We start from the raw sequence: 17,086 nt of genomic DNA, 5'->3' as shown, positions 1-17,086 counted from the left end.
TCACACCTTCGACCAGGGTCCTAAGTCCTTGGCAGCTTGGGCCTCCTCCCTGGAACATTCCGTCCCCAGTCAGTGACGCTTACATGTGGCCCAGGATGCACGTGGTCTGAAGGTGGGGGACGGCCAGCCCGCCCAGCACCCCGCCCACCATAGCTCTCGACGCGTCCTGGGCCAGCGGCCCCCACAGCAGCTGGTGCCCTTCTCCACCTTGCATCAAGAGCTGCCCCGCCCCTGCTCTGCCGGCTTCCCTTAGGCTGCTGAGTCACGTCCCGGATCCTGCTCCGGGCGGCTATGACTTCTGGTCGGGCAGAAATGTTTCTGGTTGAGCTGTCAGTGGCTGAACGTTCTTCTTGCCCCTTGACAGGAAAGTTTCAGCTTTGGAAAATTACCAGGCCAGGAAGCAAGGGAAGTTTCTGCCCTGGGCAGTCTGAACAAGAAGTTTCCTGGGCTGGTCTCAGCCTGCGAGAAGCTTTGACTCCTGGTAACCTTTATTAGAACCAATTTCCTAAAAAAGAAAGAAAGAAAGAAAGAAAGAAAGAAAGAAAGAAAGAAAGAAAGAAAGAAAGAAAGAAAGAAACAAAGAAACAAAGAAACAAAGAAACAAAGAAAAAGAATCAATTTCCTGATTCTCTGGCAGCCATGAGATCTGTGTCCCAGACCGTCTTCACGGGCACCACCAGTTTGTTCAGGAGAAACTCCGTCCTTTATGAGAGGTGGAGACTCAGCGTGTATTCAGAGTACGTGGATTCCTTCCAGAAAGCACAGGAAACCCCAGTGATTGCCTGAAATGACTAAAACACGCACCCGAGCCCCACCCTGCCCCAGCCCTTCCTAGGTAAACTTCTCTTTGAAAGCACCTGACAGCCAGGTACACACTGGTGACAGGTGAAATAGGAGGTAAATCATTCGAACAGAAGTCACAGTTGCCAAGCAGCCCGGGTCAGGCTGGTTCTGGGAGGGGCGGGCCCAGAACCGCTCCCAGGGCACCAGGCTATGCCCGTGACGCCAACCGTGTCTCTAGGGACCTCTGATCTGGACATTCGCGGCCCCCTCTTCCTTCCTTCTGATGAAGGAGGGAACCTTACCCTGCACCCAGCTCCTTATGCTGCTGGTTGGGGTGTCGGTCACGCCTGCGTGGGTGTCACTGACATGCGATGCCAGGGAAGGCTCCAAACGCTCCCAAGAGGGGCCACCGAGAAGTCATGCCCCGCTCAGCTCTGACGGAGCACGTGGCCTTGAGCGGAGCTGCGGACACCCCGACCTACCCGCCGGGCCCCCCAGCCAGGGCTTCGCGGCCCAGTTTGATCCTGAAAGAGAACGCCTGCCGACAGAGGCACGCGGGGCACCTGGGTAGGCCCGCGTGGTGACAGCGCCTGCGCCGCGCCACGATCCGGCACCCGCCCCAAGGGTCTCGGTCTGCCCAGCTGTGAGATGGGGCCCAGCCGCGCCGCGGTGAGAGCGGTGCCACCCCCGCGTGCTGGGGCCACTGTCCCAGCACGGGCTCACAGTTAGGGAGCGCCAATTAGCCTGTCATCCCCTCCCTGCTTCAAACCCTCCACAGTCCCGGTGACTTCACTGCGCCCAGCACCCACACTCCTTCCCGCGGAGGCCGTGCACGCTTCCTGTCACTGCTGTGACAAATCACCGCGAGCCCAGGGCTGAAAATGACCACACTCCGCATCTGACAGTCCCAGGCCGACGTCTAGTCCGGGCTCACTGGCTGCAGGTGTCCACAGGATGGGGCTCCTTCTGGAGGCTCCAGGGAGAATCCAGGTCCTTGTCTGTCTGGCTCCTGGGGGTGCTGCTTTCCTTGCCTGGGGGCAGAGGCCTGGGGTGGGGGGCATGCAGTCTGCACAGAGCAGAGGAGATGAAGAAAGAAGGGCAGAATCTGGGCCCTCGGGTCAGGTGGGGCTTGGAACTGCCACACTCACTGCAGGATTTGTCAGGTCCTTTGGCACCCCACCGAGTGGGTCTCCTAGGGCGGCCGGCCCCGCCTGGCTCCCCAGCTCGGATGGCCTTGGGGTCCTTGCCTGTCCCTCAGAACACCAGTAGTGCCTCCTTCGTGGCTGTTAACCCAGGTGGGCTGCCTATAGGCGGGAGTTGGCAACATGGCCTTTGACACCCTGGTCCTATTCAGCAGCCACAGGGGCTTTAATTCGACCTTAATTAAATTAGATTTAAAAATTTTTAATGACACTTCCTTCAGCTACTGAAAACTTCTAAGTATCTTTGGAACAACTTAGGTAAAGGGATCTTGGTTTTGGACTCTAAGTTTTATGAAGTTTAAGTACAATCAGTGATTTCTGATAAAAATTCAGTGGGTGGGTTGAGACGTGTAACACGCGGGGGTTTGAAGACAGTAGAGAAAAGGAAAGGATCTCATCAGTCAACCTGTGGAAGGGATACATTTTGGCTACATTGGATGAAATAGAACATATTGTTGAGACTAATTTCGTCTATTTCATGTAAAATTATGCGCGTACCTCCATTTTATTTTTATTGGCCTGGGCTACTCCAGACGCACAAAACTAGGAACCAAGCCCAGCCCTGGAGGCGTTCCTGCGCCACCTGGCGGAAGCGTCTTGCCCTTGCTGGCCGGTCTGCGCGTCTGCGTGGGAGCGCGGCCCGCCTCGGGTTCCGTGGGGGCTGGAGGACTTTCCTTGAAACCCCGACGAGAATTCCAGGTAAACAGCAAGGTTGGTATGACCAGGACCAGCCTGCCTGGAGGGGACTCCCGCCAACCCCTCCTTTGTGGTCCCTGGTGGCCCCCCAGCCCGCAGAGTGCAGGGAGGCCGGAGGGCCAGTGTGCGTGGGGGGCCACGCCTGCAGGGCCAGCAGCGCGCCCTCCCGTGTGGGGCACTTCTGGGGGGGGTGTCCATGCCACGCGGGCCCTCAGGGAAGGGGCTGGGCTTGGCCCCGTCATCCTCACATCAAGGCCACTTCCGGGGGCACCATGACCCCAGCATGACTCAGAGCCCATACCTCTGTGCTCAGGAAACAGCAGGTCATGTGCGTCACCATGGTTTCTCCGTGACTGTCACCAGGAGCTGGAGTGGAAACATTTGATAAGTCCTAAATCTTTCCCTGGGAAACTCCCCAGTCTTTGCGGGGCTGCCGTGCAGCCAGACCTCTGGCCTCTGCCCCACTTGCCTGTGGCCAGGCGGGGGCGGATGGGGAGACTGAGGCACGGACAGGCTGCAAGAGGACCGGTGGTGAGGGCTGAGCCACGGACAGGGAGCAGCCGGGACGCTCTGGTGCGGGACGTGGTGCCGGTGTCCCAGGTCCGCGGAGGCACCCTGGCCCTCCTGTGTCCCCCTGGAGGCCAGCCGGCCCGCGGAAGCCCCAGGGAGGCACCGGCAGCCTTTCCCACAGCCCCGACGCCGGGTAAATGAGAGAGAGGGCGGCTCTCACTCGCTTTTCCCGGCCCCTCCCTCTGGAACGCACGTGGGAACCCCAGGGGGCAGAGGCCGCCTCGTTCACAAGCTCACCTGCGGGGCTGCTTGCTGGGGTGGCTTCTGTCACCGCTGGCCTGCAAACTCTGTTTCCCCTTCCGTGACCTGCACTGGCCCAGACCACGAGATCGAGATGCGCAGACTAGCGACGTGCAGTTGTGAGCAAGGCTGGGGCGAGCGCGTCTGGAATCCCTCCCGCCCTCCGCGGGCCGACCCTGACCCGGCCTCCCGTCCTGCTCGCCTCCGTGCCCACCCTGCTCTCGGGAGAACGTGAACATGCACAAACACAGAGGGGAGAGCTCGATGTGCCTGGTGTGCCCGTGACCGGCTTCGGCCGCTGCCAGCGCTGACCCCACCCAGCCCAGGCACAGGCCGCCCCCCCAGCCCCACAGCCCGTACAGGAGGGGCAGCCCCAACGCCTCATTCTTACCTTAAAAATATATATATTTATTACTAGTAGTATTTTAAAAATTTTAGAGAGAGAGAGTTGAGCAGGGGGAGGGGCAGAGGGAGAGAGAGTCTCCAACAGACTCCCCATTGACATGGAGCCCGACTCTGGGCTCGATCTCACGACCCTGAGATCGTGACCTGAGCTGAAACTGAGCGTCGGACCCTCAACCGACTGAGCCACCCAGATGTCCCGAGAGACGTTTTTTAAAAACAAGCCACGGGTCGAGCCCTTCTTTTGTTTCAGCTTGTCACCATCAGGAACGTGTAGGTCTCCAGGCAGGGGACAGGGGTTGACCGTGGTGGCCCTCACCCTCACTGCTGCTCACTTCCCGCCCTTCCGTGGGCTCCTGACCCAGACCAGCCAAGCTGCCCCCACCCCCCCCCAGGTGACACAGCGCTCCTGGCTCAGGGAGGCACGGCATGGGGGTCTTGCCTGGGTGCCCACGTCCACTCCCTCCCCGGCTCAAGGCCCTCTGCTGGGCTCATCACAGGGATGCTTGCAACTCCCGCGTACTGTGTGAGTATTCTTCTCTACATAAGAGCACTATCTTTCTGACGGGCTAAGAGAGTCAGAGGAAAGGCAGATGGTCAGCCTGGTCCTCGTTGGTGTCATGGGCTCTTTCCAGGGCCACTCACGTGATGCACATCCCGGCTGCAGGGGGCAGGGGCCAGGAGGAGCAGGGGGAACCTGCTGCCCACACAGACCACCACTGTGGTCCAAGCAGGGTGGGGAGGCCCCTGGACGGCCGGCCGCAGAGCCAGCTGGGGAACGGCCCCAGGAGCATGGTGGCCTCCTCGTCACCGTGGAGGGAAGGTCCTGTGCAGTCCCAGCCCCGCCGCCAGTGTCTTGGTGCCTGGGTCTGACTGGGATCCACTGAAACAGAGCATTTCTCCTGGAGCACGGTCCCGGTTCCTGAGGAAGGGAGCCCATCGCCCAGTGGGTTGCTCGGCTGCAGCTGAGAAGCTGGTGTCTCAAGAACGTCAAGTACCGGATTCTACCCGGCGCTCTACCCAGCGAATCGGGCCAGACCCGGCCCGGCCCACACACCGGATGCTGTCCACGTGGATGGCTGCGCTGCCCCATTTGACCCAGAGCTGTGTGGACGTCCTGGTCAAGCTGAGGTCTGGCCCTAGCTCATTAGTGATGGCGTGAGACTCTGACGGTCCGGGCGGGGTTGGCGCGTGTGCGGCTCAGCAGGTCAGGAACGAGTGGAGCCTCTGGGGGCGGTATCGACGGGTGACCACTGCAGACCCACATGTCTCCCTCCACCTGCCACCTGTCATGGTCACACTTTCACTGGGCCTGGGACCCTGGCAGTGTGCACGTCCCGGAGGCCTCAATGATGGAGGCCCCCAGGGCTGTGGCCGGTTACATCCCAGGCAGTGATGCCCAGCGCAGTCCTGACCCATGTCCACAGTGCACTTCAGCCCTGTGCCAACACCTGATTTTCTCTCCTGGCGCTGCCTGTCCTGAGCCAGCACCAGAACCTTCCACCAGCCCTGGAGAGAGGTGCCTTGCTCTTCCCAGCCTTGGTTTCCTTATGTTGAAAACGAGGCAGTTGGACGCTGATGTCCCATTGTCTTTTTAAAGTTTGCTGTTCTGTCATAACAATACAGGGTACCGGTGCACAGAGAACCCAATAGAGCCACCCTGAGCGTGGGCCAGGAGCCTGCCTGGGACTCCCCTGGCAGCCAGCATCTCTTGGGAGGGGGAGCAGGAGGTCTTGGGTTTGCTGTGGCCCCCACAGCCCTGGTCGCACCCCTGGTGGACACATGGGCACAGGGATCTGCCGTCTGCAGGTGGGCTCTCCTTCTCTCTCAGCACAAGCCAGCGGGGCCCCTGAGATGCCGCATCCCTGTGCGGCTGATGAGGAGCAGGTGCCTGTAGACGACATGGCTGAGGTCTGAGGAAGCAGATGACACTAGAAAGGTGAGGAAAGCGGCTGGCCGCCCGCGGTGGGGCCACCCGAAGCAGCCAAGGACATGGGGCAGGCCGGGCAGCGTCCAGGGCAGGACCACCCCTCTCTCTCTGTCACCACCTTCTCCCTTCCTTCCTGTCCCAGAAAAGGTTCCAGGGAGGTGTGGCTGAGAAGGCAGCTGCCCCGGAGGAAGGGGCTCGTGTACATGGGGTGCAGGACCCAGCTTCCCTGTGCTCTCGGCACAAGGGCACACTGGTGACCCTGGGCCTCGGGGCTCATTGAGAAAGGCTGCCCGTCCCGGGGTCCTGCCTGGGCCCCCTCTGGCTCTGGCAGCCACAGGACACTGGTGTAATTTGCTGGTGTCTGTGGGTGTACCGTGGGGGGCAGGTCAGCAAGGGGAGGGGCAGGGCCTCTGGTCAGTGCCGGGGGACCCAGAGCGCAGGCCCTGAGCAGAAGCCCAGAGGAGTCTGGCTGGCCGCTAGTCTGCACTCTGCTGAGCTCAGGAACCTCAGCTTCACCGGAGTGCTGTGGACGGAGGGTGACCTTGCTCTGTGACCTTGGGAGCACTGGAATCATACATTTGTCCTTTTGTGTTTGGCTAACTCCAAAACTTATGAGAATGTCTTCAAGCTCCATCCATGTTGTAGCGTGTCATTCTTTTTAAGGCGAAATTATATTCCATTGTATGCACAGACCACATTTGATCTATTCCTGTGTCGAGGGGCATCTGGGTTGCCTCCACCCCTTGGCTCCTGTGAACGGCACTGCTGTACACACGGGGGTCAGATAGCCCTTCCAGACCCGCTTCCATCCTGCTGGGGGTGTTTCATCAGTCAGACAGCTGGATCAGACGGTAATTCTGCAGTTGATTCTATGCGGAACTGCCACCCTGTTTCCCAGCTTCGCCTGTCTGGTGCTTTACCCAGGCGGACTTGTTTGGTGTTCATGCTGCGTGTCTGGCTTCTTGCAGGTAACACTATGTTCTGAAGGCTCATGTGGGTTGTTGCACACAACTGAGGTCTGTTTATTTGCTTTGCTGTATTCTATGCCCTTCTACAAACACACAGCAATTTACTCGTGCAGTTGTTCACAGGCATTTGGACTGTAGCCAGTTTGAGGCTCTCAGAACGGCGCCACCCCGCCCACTGGAGCAGGTGCTCCGGTGAGCCCACGTGTGCACGTCCGATGGGTACAAGGTGCAGGCTCCAGGACATGCACACGCCTTAGCTGGGTTTGTATAATCCGCGCCAAGCAAGATTCCCTGGGAAAGAGGTTGTGTTGTTCTTGAATGAACACAACAACAGTACCAAGGTTAACCATAGCATAAGTCTTTACCGAGTACTTCCAAAGCTGACCCTCCGCTGGGAAGTACATCGATGAGGCAGACATGATTATTTCTCCGATGTTACAGGTCAGGATAAAACAAGGAAGTTAGGTGGCTTGCCCTGAGTCCACGGCTGGTGGGTACGGAGCCCGGGGCCCAACCCGGGGAGCGGGGTGGGGGGCGCTGGTGCCATGGTGTGCAGTCTTCATCCCTGTCCAGCGTTACCATTTTAAAAATCAGTTTTAATGGCAAGGGAAATACCGTGACTGTCGTCCCGTCCCCAGCTCCCCAGCTCGTTCCTCCTCTGTTGCGACTATAACTGGCTTGCTAGGAGGAGGGTGCCCGTCTTCCCCATCCATGTTTGCGATCCTGTGTTTGTTCAAGTGCATGCCTCTTTGCATCATGATCCCAAATAACTCAACTCAAAGTGATTTATAGAACAAAATCAATGGGAACAGAAAGGAGTAGTTAGCAGGAGAGCGAGGAAATGGACCGGCTTGTCTTGTCATGTCTTTGGATTTGCAGTAAGTTTATGAGGCCCCTTTCACCTGACAGCACTTGCAGGGATGACCGGTGTCCACGTGCCCTTGACCATTTGCTCACCTCACTCTTCACTCCTCTCTTCTTCAACAGCGTCTGCATCTGTCCACTGTTTTCATAACTCTCGGCAGCGCTCGTGGTCACATTCCCTGTCAATAAATGTTCTGCAGCATTTTCGGTGGCTGCACAAGGTTCTCCCATGATCTGATCACGTATGCAGACTGTTTCCAGCTTTAGCTGTTATGTGTCCTGACTATTCTTGCATGCAAATCCTCACACAGGAATGTATGTTTTTAGGATGCATTTCTATGAATTTTATTGGGCTCTCGGTTCATTGTCTCCAAATACACCCCATTGCCTGTCCCCACCCTCTGGAAAAGGCATGTGGTTTATACTTCTACCAGTGGGCATGAGGGGTCTTTTCTCTGTTCTTTGGCCAGAATTGGTTTTATGATTTAAAACATTATTTGCCAGTTTGACAGAAGATAAATTGCGTGCCATTGATACTTTGGTGGCGTTTCTTTGGTTCCAGTGAAGCAAAGCATTGCTCATCAGCTCGCTGGCTGACAGGGCAGTTTGTGAAATGCCTGTGCAGGTCTTTTGCCCATTTTTCTGTGGGCATGCTTGTCCTTTAAAATGTATTGCTTTACGAGATCATTATTAACCACTTGTAATACATATTGAAACACTTTTTCCTGGTTTGCCATTTGCTTTTAATTTTGATTCATGGTGTCTTTAACCATCAGCTGTTTTAAACTGTTATGTGGTCAGATATATCAATCTTTCCTTCTGTGCTGCTTGGGAAGGACTCAGCATCCCAGAGCAATAATGCAATTCATCTATATTACCGCTATTTTCTCTGTCTGGTGGATTTGGGTATACAGTGATGTGACACTTCTAAGCTTTGGTTCAAATTGCTTATTTAAATAATTAGCTGAGGGTCTGGCACTAGCGACCAGAGAGTGCAGATGGAATATGATTATATGGTTGAAAATGGATAGGGGCTAATGTTTTCTACAGATCTTCATCAACCTCCCAGAATAAATTTGTTTGTCCTCAGTCTGTGGGGTTGGAGGGAGGCGATCTCTCACCTACTGGACAGTGACCCCTGGGGTTGGGGGTCCCTCTCAGGGCCACTGCTGATCCCCACGTGCACACGGAAGGTCTCTGACGAAAGCGAAGAAGAGCCCGAAGCAGTGTCCCCTTACACCTGCCGGGTGTGGTGTGGCCGGGGCTGCGTGGCTGTGTCTGGAGGTCAGCCCGGCTGTGTCTGGAGGTCAGCCCCCAGCGGGCAGGGGTGGAGCAGGTGCCTGGGAGGGTCTTGGGCCGGACAGAAGGCCGCCTTGCACCAGGCGTAGCTGCCTGCGAGGACACCCCTGCTCACAGTGCTGGGCAGCGTGGAAAAGACCTGGCTTGTGGGATTTCGTAAATCAAGACCATTTTCGTTTCAAGGGTTGGAAAATTGATTAACGTCTGAGCTGTCACGTGTCCTGTGGATCTGGGAGGCCGGTCTCCCTCAAGCTCTCCTTGCCGGAGTCCCGAGTATCAACAGTTTTCCTGGAAAGCAGCTCTTTATGTTTAGTGTTGGTGCCGATTCCTGTGAGGCTGGCAGTGGCGGCAGTGGGCCTAGCAGGCAGGGGACAGCATGGGGCGCTACATGACTGGCGTTTGCACTGCTCCTGGGCTCTGCTCCGCTCCTAAAAATCTTGGCCGATGGGGAATCTGGGTCCTTTTATGATCCCTTGCGCAGACGCTGAGGCCTCTTGGCTGGAGGTCTCATGGCCGCCCTGTTTTCCACGTGAACAGCCCCCGGACGGCTGGGGACTCCCACCACCAGCAGCTCCTGGAGCCCAGGTTTGCGCTGGTGTTTGACATACCGACGGGCAGGGGGCCTCTTAACTGATTTTCCTAATGAACATTTCCGCCACAGAATGGTTCCACCTTTGTGAAACGCTTCCTTTAGCCTATGATGAAAGTACCGCGACATCCTTACCTGCAGCCTAGAGTGGGGGCCTGGAGGTGGGAGGCGTTTTCTTCCTCGTCCATTAGCCAGTGGGATTTTGGTGAACATGACCCAAGCGAAGGCCTGACTTGTGTGTAGGTGTTGGGCTCGAGTTCTTGTGTGTTTGCTGTCACCCTGACAAGGACTGGCAGGGACACCTGCTGGTCCCCGAACAATAAGCACCACGGTGGTAGAGCTGAGCCCCACCCACAGCCCAGAGCCAGCGGATCTGCCCTGCCCCGCTGACCTCAGACTCGGGAACGAGAAGGAGGTGCTCCTTGCCACCTGCTGGGGGCGGGGGGTGCCTGTTCTGCAGCAGTGACCGGTGCGGGACAGCTGGGAGGTCTCTGGTGCTCATCTTACTGATATAGCTCCTAAAAACTTGGGTGTCTGTTCTCCTCCCCCCGCTTCCTCCCTCTGCCGCGCAAGCTGGGTGACAGCACGCCCCCTCCAGGGCAAAGCACATCGATGGCTGTCTTTTGCTCTTAGAAGCAGACCCCCACAGCCGCCTGGCTGGTGTCCCTCGCCCCTCTGGGGGGGCCACACTGCCTCTGGCGCTGAGCCCGCCCCTCCCTCCCCGCATCCGCCCTGCCTTCTGTCCCCAGCCGTCCTGTGGCTGGAAGAGCCGCTCAGGCCCCTGGGCCATCTGCAAGCCTGCCTGCAGGTCCTGATACAGCACAGCCACACCGCTGCCTGAGCTCCTCCTCCCGACGGGGCCTTCACAGCACCTCCTCCTGCGTTTCTGCCCACACTGCCATCTTCCCAGATGTCCTGAGCCATGAGGGGCCGTGGCTCTGGTCCCCACAGGCCTGCGGCACCTGGTCCTGCCCGCACAGCCCGGCCCCACGGCAGCTCAGGGGAGCACTGAGCTGGGAGGGGCATGTGGGCCCAGCTCTTGTTTGCCTGGTGGGGCTGCCAGATGCCACCCAGCCCAGGCAGCAATGGCTGCCCTTCTCAGCGGGTTGCTCCCACCCCACCCCGGCGGCTCCAGCCCAACCCACTGGAGGGGCCCTGACCTCACCCACCCCCTCCTCTCCAGCTGTTCTCTGCACGACAGCCAGGAACTGAAACTCATCTTCATCATGGCCAACGGCTCCCAACCCCTGCCTAAAACGTCTGCCTAAAACCCAGTATGCGCCCACCCACCCCACCGGCCCCGGGGCACCTGTACGTTTCCTGCTGCGGGATTTTGTGGTTGCGTGGACCACTCGCACCCACAACAAAGCACCAGACCTGTGTGTGTCCCTTTTTCTAGAGCGGAGGTAGAAACGCTACCCTGACCCTCCGTGGTCTCTGCAAAACCGGCTTTTCTTCAGTGAACAAATTGTGATTCGTTTTTCTCCTCCCTTTTCCAAACACACATTGAAATTTCAGAGGAGTTTTAGATTTACAGAAAGGTTGCAAAGAGAGTGCAGGGGGCCCCCACGTGCCGCCCAGAGGTGGCATCTCACACTGTGGTGGTCCACTTGTCACGAGGAAGGAGCATGGGTTGGGCACGGGGCTTCACTACTATCCTCACGTCTTCTTTCCGCCCCAGGACCCATCTGACACTGGGTCAGCACGTCTCCCTGGGCTCCTCTCAGCTGGGACAGTCTCCCTCAGACTTTCCTTGTTTTGGTGACCCGGCAGTTGTGAGGATGACTGGTCCAGTGTTTTGCAGAATACCCCACAATTTGGATTTGTCTGAGGCTTTTCTCATGATGGGCTCATCGCGTCTTCTCTGCCGCCTGATGCAGGTCAAGCAAGACCAGAGCCAGACCACTCCTTCAGCCTGAACATGGGCCCCGGCCTCCTTCAGTTGCAGGTGACAGAAGACACAACCTGGAATGTCAGGGCATGCTTGTTTCAGGTATGGCTTGATCAAGGGTATAAAAGGTGTTGCTAAGATGAGATTTCTCTTCTCTGTGTCCCATCCACATTGGCTCTGTCCTCATGAGTCCACCTCACCAACATGGAAGCAGCCCCAAAATCCCAGCTCCTGGAACTGACTCACGCTGATCTTCCCAGGGTCGCATGCCTAAGCCTGGACTGCAGCCGGCCAGCCATGCCTGGAATGCATGGGCTGGAACAGAGCAGTGGTGGATGCCCAAGGCCAAACCAGTCCACCGCCTTAGAAAGAGGGGAGAGGGGCCCCCCACAAATGTCTTCTGCAACAGGGAAGGGATTCCCAGCAGACACGGGCCCTGCCAGCCCTGGAGCCCGAGGAGGCAGGGTTAGGGTTAGGAGGCATGTCCTCAGCCCCAGCTCGGATCATGACACAGTGTGAGATGTAGTGACCATGACCCCACAATAATTTTCCAGGTGAGTGACAATGGAGCAATGAGGGCATCATTGCCTTGGTTTGAAGCAGGCCCAGCATTTGGGGCCAAGTGACACGGGGCCCATGAAGAGTGGAATCTGCCCTGTGAGCAAGGAGCGTGCTGCAGACGAGGCCCGTTTCATCCATCAGGAGCTTGTCTGGGGAGGCGACAGTTTCCTAGTTTCCTTGAATGGTATTTAAGGAGTAAATTCATTTTTACAACGACCTAAATGAGCATGGCCCATGATGGACACACAGCGGCCCTGGCCTTCTTTAGCGGGAGTTGAGCGGGGACTCGGGCTGGTGCACCGCTTAGAGGGTCTGCTCCAGTGGTGACGTGAACAGGAGAGTCCCAGGGCCGAAGCCTGCAGTGCGGCTTTCCTGGGGTGTTGGTCACCTGTGGTAGGGGACACGCAATGGATGCATGGGGATTTTTGACATTTGCAGCTGTCACAAATGCCGTGTATCCACCCTTGGACCCCACCCCTGTCCAGGGCTCCAAATTCTCAGAAAGTGGGAGCTGGTGGCCTGCTTCTGTGTGGTGCCCTTCCGTGGGCAGGCCTGGGGTGCCCCATCCCCCAGGAAGGCCCCCTGAGCACAGAGAGGAGGATGCGGCGTGGGGGCCCCCTCCCCGCCCTGAGTCCTGCATCCCTGCAGCGGGGAGGCGGGCCGGCAGCCGAGCTGGGGCTCTGCCAGCCAGCTGAGTAAAACTGCTAAGGAATAACAGTTACAAATGGGCCTGCTTGCAACTCCAAAAGTGCTTTGCTGGCGTCCAGCCCAGCGCTTCCCAGCCCAGGGTCCACGTGAGGGTCCTTGGGGAACAGGGAGAGCCAGGGAGAGCGAGGCCTCGCCCGCCACCCCCTCGCTCTGCCTGGAGTACGGTCCATTTCGCTGCGCTCTTGCCGGCGGTGTCCATCTGTGCGCTCCAGCCGGGGGCTCTCCTCGATGGCGGGAGCTTCCCCAGCTCAGTGTGTCTCTCTCTCCGGCTCTCTCCGACCCAGCCGTGTCTTCCGCTCCCCGCGGGACGTGAGGTCATGTCTCCCATTGGTGTGAAAGCAAAGGATCCGTCATCCCGCCAAGGAACGGGCGTCACCTGTGAGTGCTCTGATACCCGCTAAGGAAACCATGGTGACCAGGCATGAGCCTCCACGTGCATCTTACAAAGCGGCTCATACAGGGGTGAGGAAGAACCTTCGGGAGGATGGTGGTGCTTTCGCTGCAATTCTCCAAAGTGGCAAAGTTGAAATTTCCCTGGGACGCCGGGCCCAATTATTAATCAAGCCACGGCGCGACCTCAGAGAAGAGTTTATAATAAACACAGGTCGTGTCATTCCTAATGGCCACTGTGGGCTCTTTGGCGGCTCATTCATATTCACGACCACTCACACCTGCAGGCCTGCTGCTTGTGAAGCTGGGAGCTGCCCCGCGCCCCCGAGGACAAGGACCGGCCTGCAGGGCACCTTCCTGCCCCTGCCCCAGATGGGCACGTGCCAACTCCAGCAGCGAATGACAGGCCACCTCCCCGAGATGCTGAGGTGCAGAAGAACCTGCGGGGGGCATGGTACCCCAAAGGGGTCCCAGGTGGGGGCCTGACGGGAGCTGTCAGATGTCTGGAGCCGAAGGGTCCTGGCAGCCCGGTCTTCCCTCTCAGGACCCGCCTGCTCCGCCTCTGCGGGTCCCACCTCGCCACTCCCCTGCCGGCACCCCCCTCCCCAGCTCAGCGGCCCCAGGCCCCTCCCGAAACTCTTACCTTCTCCAAACACGGTTATGGCGGGGTGCCTGGCGCTGGCTGCACTGTTCACGCAGGTGCTGTGGCTCTGGGGATAGGACAGGTGTGTGCCCTGAGCATAAGGCCTGCTGAGGGGTGAGGAGCCCAGGGCTCCTGCGGCCAGCTGGGCACAGGGGCATGGTTGGGTGGTGCAGCGCCCTGGAGGCCCCGCCCCTTGCCTGTCCTAAACCCTGGAGGCCCCGCCCCTTGCCTGTCCTAAACCCTGGAGGCCCCGCCCCTCGCCTGTCCTAAACCCTGGAGGCCCTGCCCCTTGCCTGTCCTAAACTATGTCAGGGCCGGTGTCCCCAGGGGCCAAGGCCAGCAGGCTTTCCCCGTACCCCCCCAGCCCCCCGGCTAGCTGCCCCCCCTGCTCTCGGCTGCCCGGTGGGGAGGGGCTGGTGTCCCTGGGGAGGCCCTGCCCTCAGAGCCCAGCCTGGGCCAAGACCCTGCCCTGCATGCACCTGCCTCATCTCTGGGCCAGGACCGGAGGGAGGTCGGTGGCCTGCCGTGGCCTGTGGGTCTGCCTGGGCAGGTGGGACAGGGCCTCCCACCTGGGAGAGCCAGCTGGGGGGCAGCAGGAGCAGAGGCCAGAACAGCAGCTGGGTCTGAGGCCGTGCAGGCTCAGCCAGCGGTGTGCACACTTCCCGCCTCCGGGTTCTGAGCAGGGAGTCCCTGCTCCCAATCTCGTCCTGGGCAAACCTCAGAGGTGGGGGGTGCCTGTTCCCCAGAGGCCCCAGCTGGGAAATGGAGCAGAGAGCCCCCCCAGCTGGTGGGACCGTGGCAGAACTTTGGGTTTTAGTGGCCTGACGCCCACCCCACCGAGGAAGGAGGTCCCTGTGTGGCTTGTCTGAGTCCCGGCCCACAGCCTCCAAGAGCAACACACGGGGTCATCTTATGACCTGAGTCTGAGTGCTCGTGACATAGCAGTAACTGGAACAACATTTGAGGTCCAGGGGCAGGACGTTTGGGGGCTGATCCCAGGGGGCCACCGATGGAGGCCCTGAGGGTTTACTGTGGCACTTGCTAGACAAGCATCTCCTGTAGCAGCTCAGCTGATGCCCTTGGGTTGAAGCAAACATTAGCTTCTCAGGCTTACCTCCCTCACACATGTTCTCGGTGCCTGGGGCTTCTCCTGCCACAGGGCCTTTGCACATGTGGGTCTGGCCACGGGGAAATCTCCCCTGACCCCGAATGGGTGAGGGCCTCCATTACATACTGCCCCTGTGCTCCAAAACTCTCCTGGTTCCCATCATGTCTATGCCTACTGTTTCCTGCTAGGGACATTATCTGGCACATAGTAGGAGCTTAATCTGTATTTATAAAGAAACAGCGAATGCAGGAGTGAAGGGCATGCAGCCTGAGTGTCCAGTCCCTCCCCATCTGTGGCTCAATGATGTGCCTGGCGCCTGTAGGCCCCACCCTCCCACCTGTGCCCGGGGCCTCACACCCCCTCACCACACTATGAGCCCCTCAATCAACTGGGGACCTCTTGAAATCCCAAATCCTTAACCTGCTGGCAGGTCTCCAGACACTGCCTTCTCACCTAAAACAGTTAACTACTAGTTCAAGAACTTCCTGCTAGATCCCAAAGAAGAGCTGGGTTTGTAGGCTTCTCTTAAACAAGAAATTACTGTTCACGTTGAAAGCACACTCTGGGAAGCTCACCTTTAGGGCACACTTCACGCTCTACTGTTCAAACTTTCAAGTCTGCACACGTGGGCTATGGGTCCCCCAGACCCTGAAGGGAATTGGTTTGTCAGAACAGGGGTGGCCTCAGACGTGCACATGGATGTGCTTGGGACCCTGCGGGAGGCGGTGGAGAGGGGTGTCCCCACGGCAACGACCTAATCACCAGTCACTGCAAATATAAGAACATAACTACCCACGAGCAGACCCACACCATGCAGCAGACCTGGCCCGGAGTCCCCGCAGAGGGGCCGTGTGGGCTAGGGCAGAGGACTCTCGGGGAGCTGCAGGGGGACTCGGGGGGTGACATGGGGAAGGGGGCTCAGACGCACTTGAGGGGCCTGGGCAGTCTGTGACCTCATCTGAGCAGCCTCAGAGGGCTCCAAGCAGAGCTGGGGTGGTATGATGGGTGTCCGTGAGAAGAGGCGGGCCCCACGGCCATGAGGAGAGGGAAGGGGGGCAGGAGGCCTGGGGGTGCCTTTGTCTGCAGAAGATCCAGGCGGGCAGATATCTCAGAGACAGGAGGGGGGGCCCCGAGAGGGAGCACAGGACCCCGGGTCTGGCTGAGGGAGAGGAGCAGGCTGGGCCACGGGTTTAGGGGTGCCCCTGCCATCGCTAGCGGGCAGGTCGGTAGGAGCTTAGGTGTTGAGTTCAGAGGCAGGAGCGACGGGGGAGGGCCAGTGGGCAGATGGTGGAGCTGACGGGGCTGCAGCCGCAGAGAAGGGCCCACCCTGTCTCCAAGGGGAGCTTTCATTGCCCAGGGGAGCTGGCCTGGGGCTCTGGTCTTCTCCTAGGCTCTTTGGGGGACATGCCCAGGTCTCTCTGACCTCACCATTCTTCCCAAACAAGGGACACCAGATCTGGAAGGACCCAAGTATGTGGGCCGAGCTGCAGCACCGAGGTGGCAAGTGTGTGTCCTGGGGCCCTCGGGCCCTTCTGCGCCCCACCTCCCAGCTCCTGCAGGCGGGTCCTGGGAGGCTCCCCCAGGGCAGGTGGGCATTCCAGGGAACAGGCAGGGAGGGGCCCGGGTTCATCCCCACCTGGGTGTGGCCAGGGGTACACAGGCCTGTAGGTACCCTCCTTCCCCGCCCACTGTCCCTCTGATCTGGGGGCGGCCGGCTGCAGCAGGTGCCGCCTGGACATGTGCTACGTTCCCCTCCCAGCCCGGCCAGCTGGTGACAGCCACTGTTGTGGGCCTCAGCCCGGAGCCTCGACCGGCGCGGGCACACTCAGCAGACGTTGTAGCCGAAGGCCGTTAGGCTGCCATGGTGCTTATGCCTTGTGTCCCCATTCCTGCCTGTGTTGAAGGGCCAGGGGTGCGTGAGACGCCTCTGCTTCCTGTCTCCTCCCCTCCACTGAGTCACGGCTGTCCCGCCAGACTGCCCCCTCCCCCAGGCTCTGAGCTCATCAGCTCTGCCATCAGCGATCTGTCCCCAGAGCTGTGGCGTGGGGCCAAGGAGACTTGGGTCCCGCGAGGGCTCTGCTGCCCCAAGCGGCTGGAGTAGCTCAGAGGAGGCTGGGGCAGAGCCTCTGTGGGATGGAGGGATGTGGTCCCGAGGCCCCGGCTCTGCCGCTCTGTCCCCAAGGCTGCGGGGGTGTAGACAGGCCGGCTGCTCTGGCTGTAACCCGGGTCTGAGCAGGTTGTT

General features: G+C 59.2%; 1 long non-coding RNA gene across 1 annotated transcript; it reads left to right on the top strand.

The window, feature by feature from the left end:
* The first annotated feature begins 2,601 nt into the window (after positions 1-2,601).
* On the top strand, positions 2,602-13,245 carry LOC114199275 (uncharacterized). The gene is made up of 3 exons (XR_003607258.2): positions 2,602-2,684; positions 11,424-11,536; positions 12,988-13,245. It is a non-coding gene; the product is annotated as an uncharacterized LOC114199275 (long non-coding RNA).
* Positions 13,246-17,086: the final 3,841 nt, after the last annotated feature.

This window comes from Eumetopias jubatus, unplaced genomic scaffold (genome assembly GCF_037043125.1).
Source record: "Eumetopias jubatus isolate StellerSeaLion01/CBP00866 unplaced genomic scaffold, mEumJub1_p1.0 scaffold_9, whole genome shotgun sequence".
NCBI classification, from domain to species: domain Eukaryota; kingdom Metazoa; phylum Chordata; class Mammalia; order Carnivora; family Otariidae; genus Eumetopias; species Eumetopias jubatus.
This window is presented reverse-complemented; position numbering and strand designations above follow the sequence as displayed.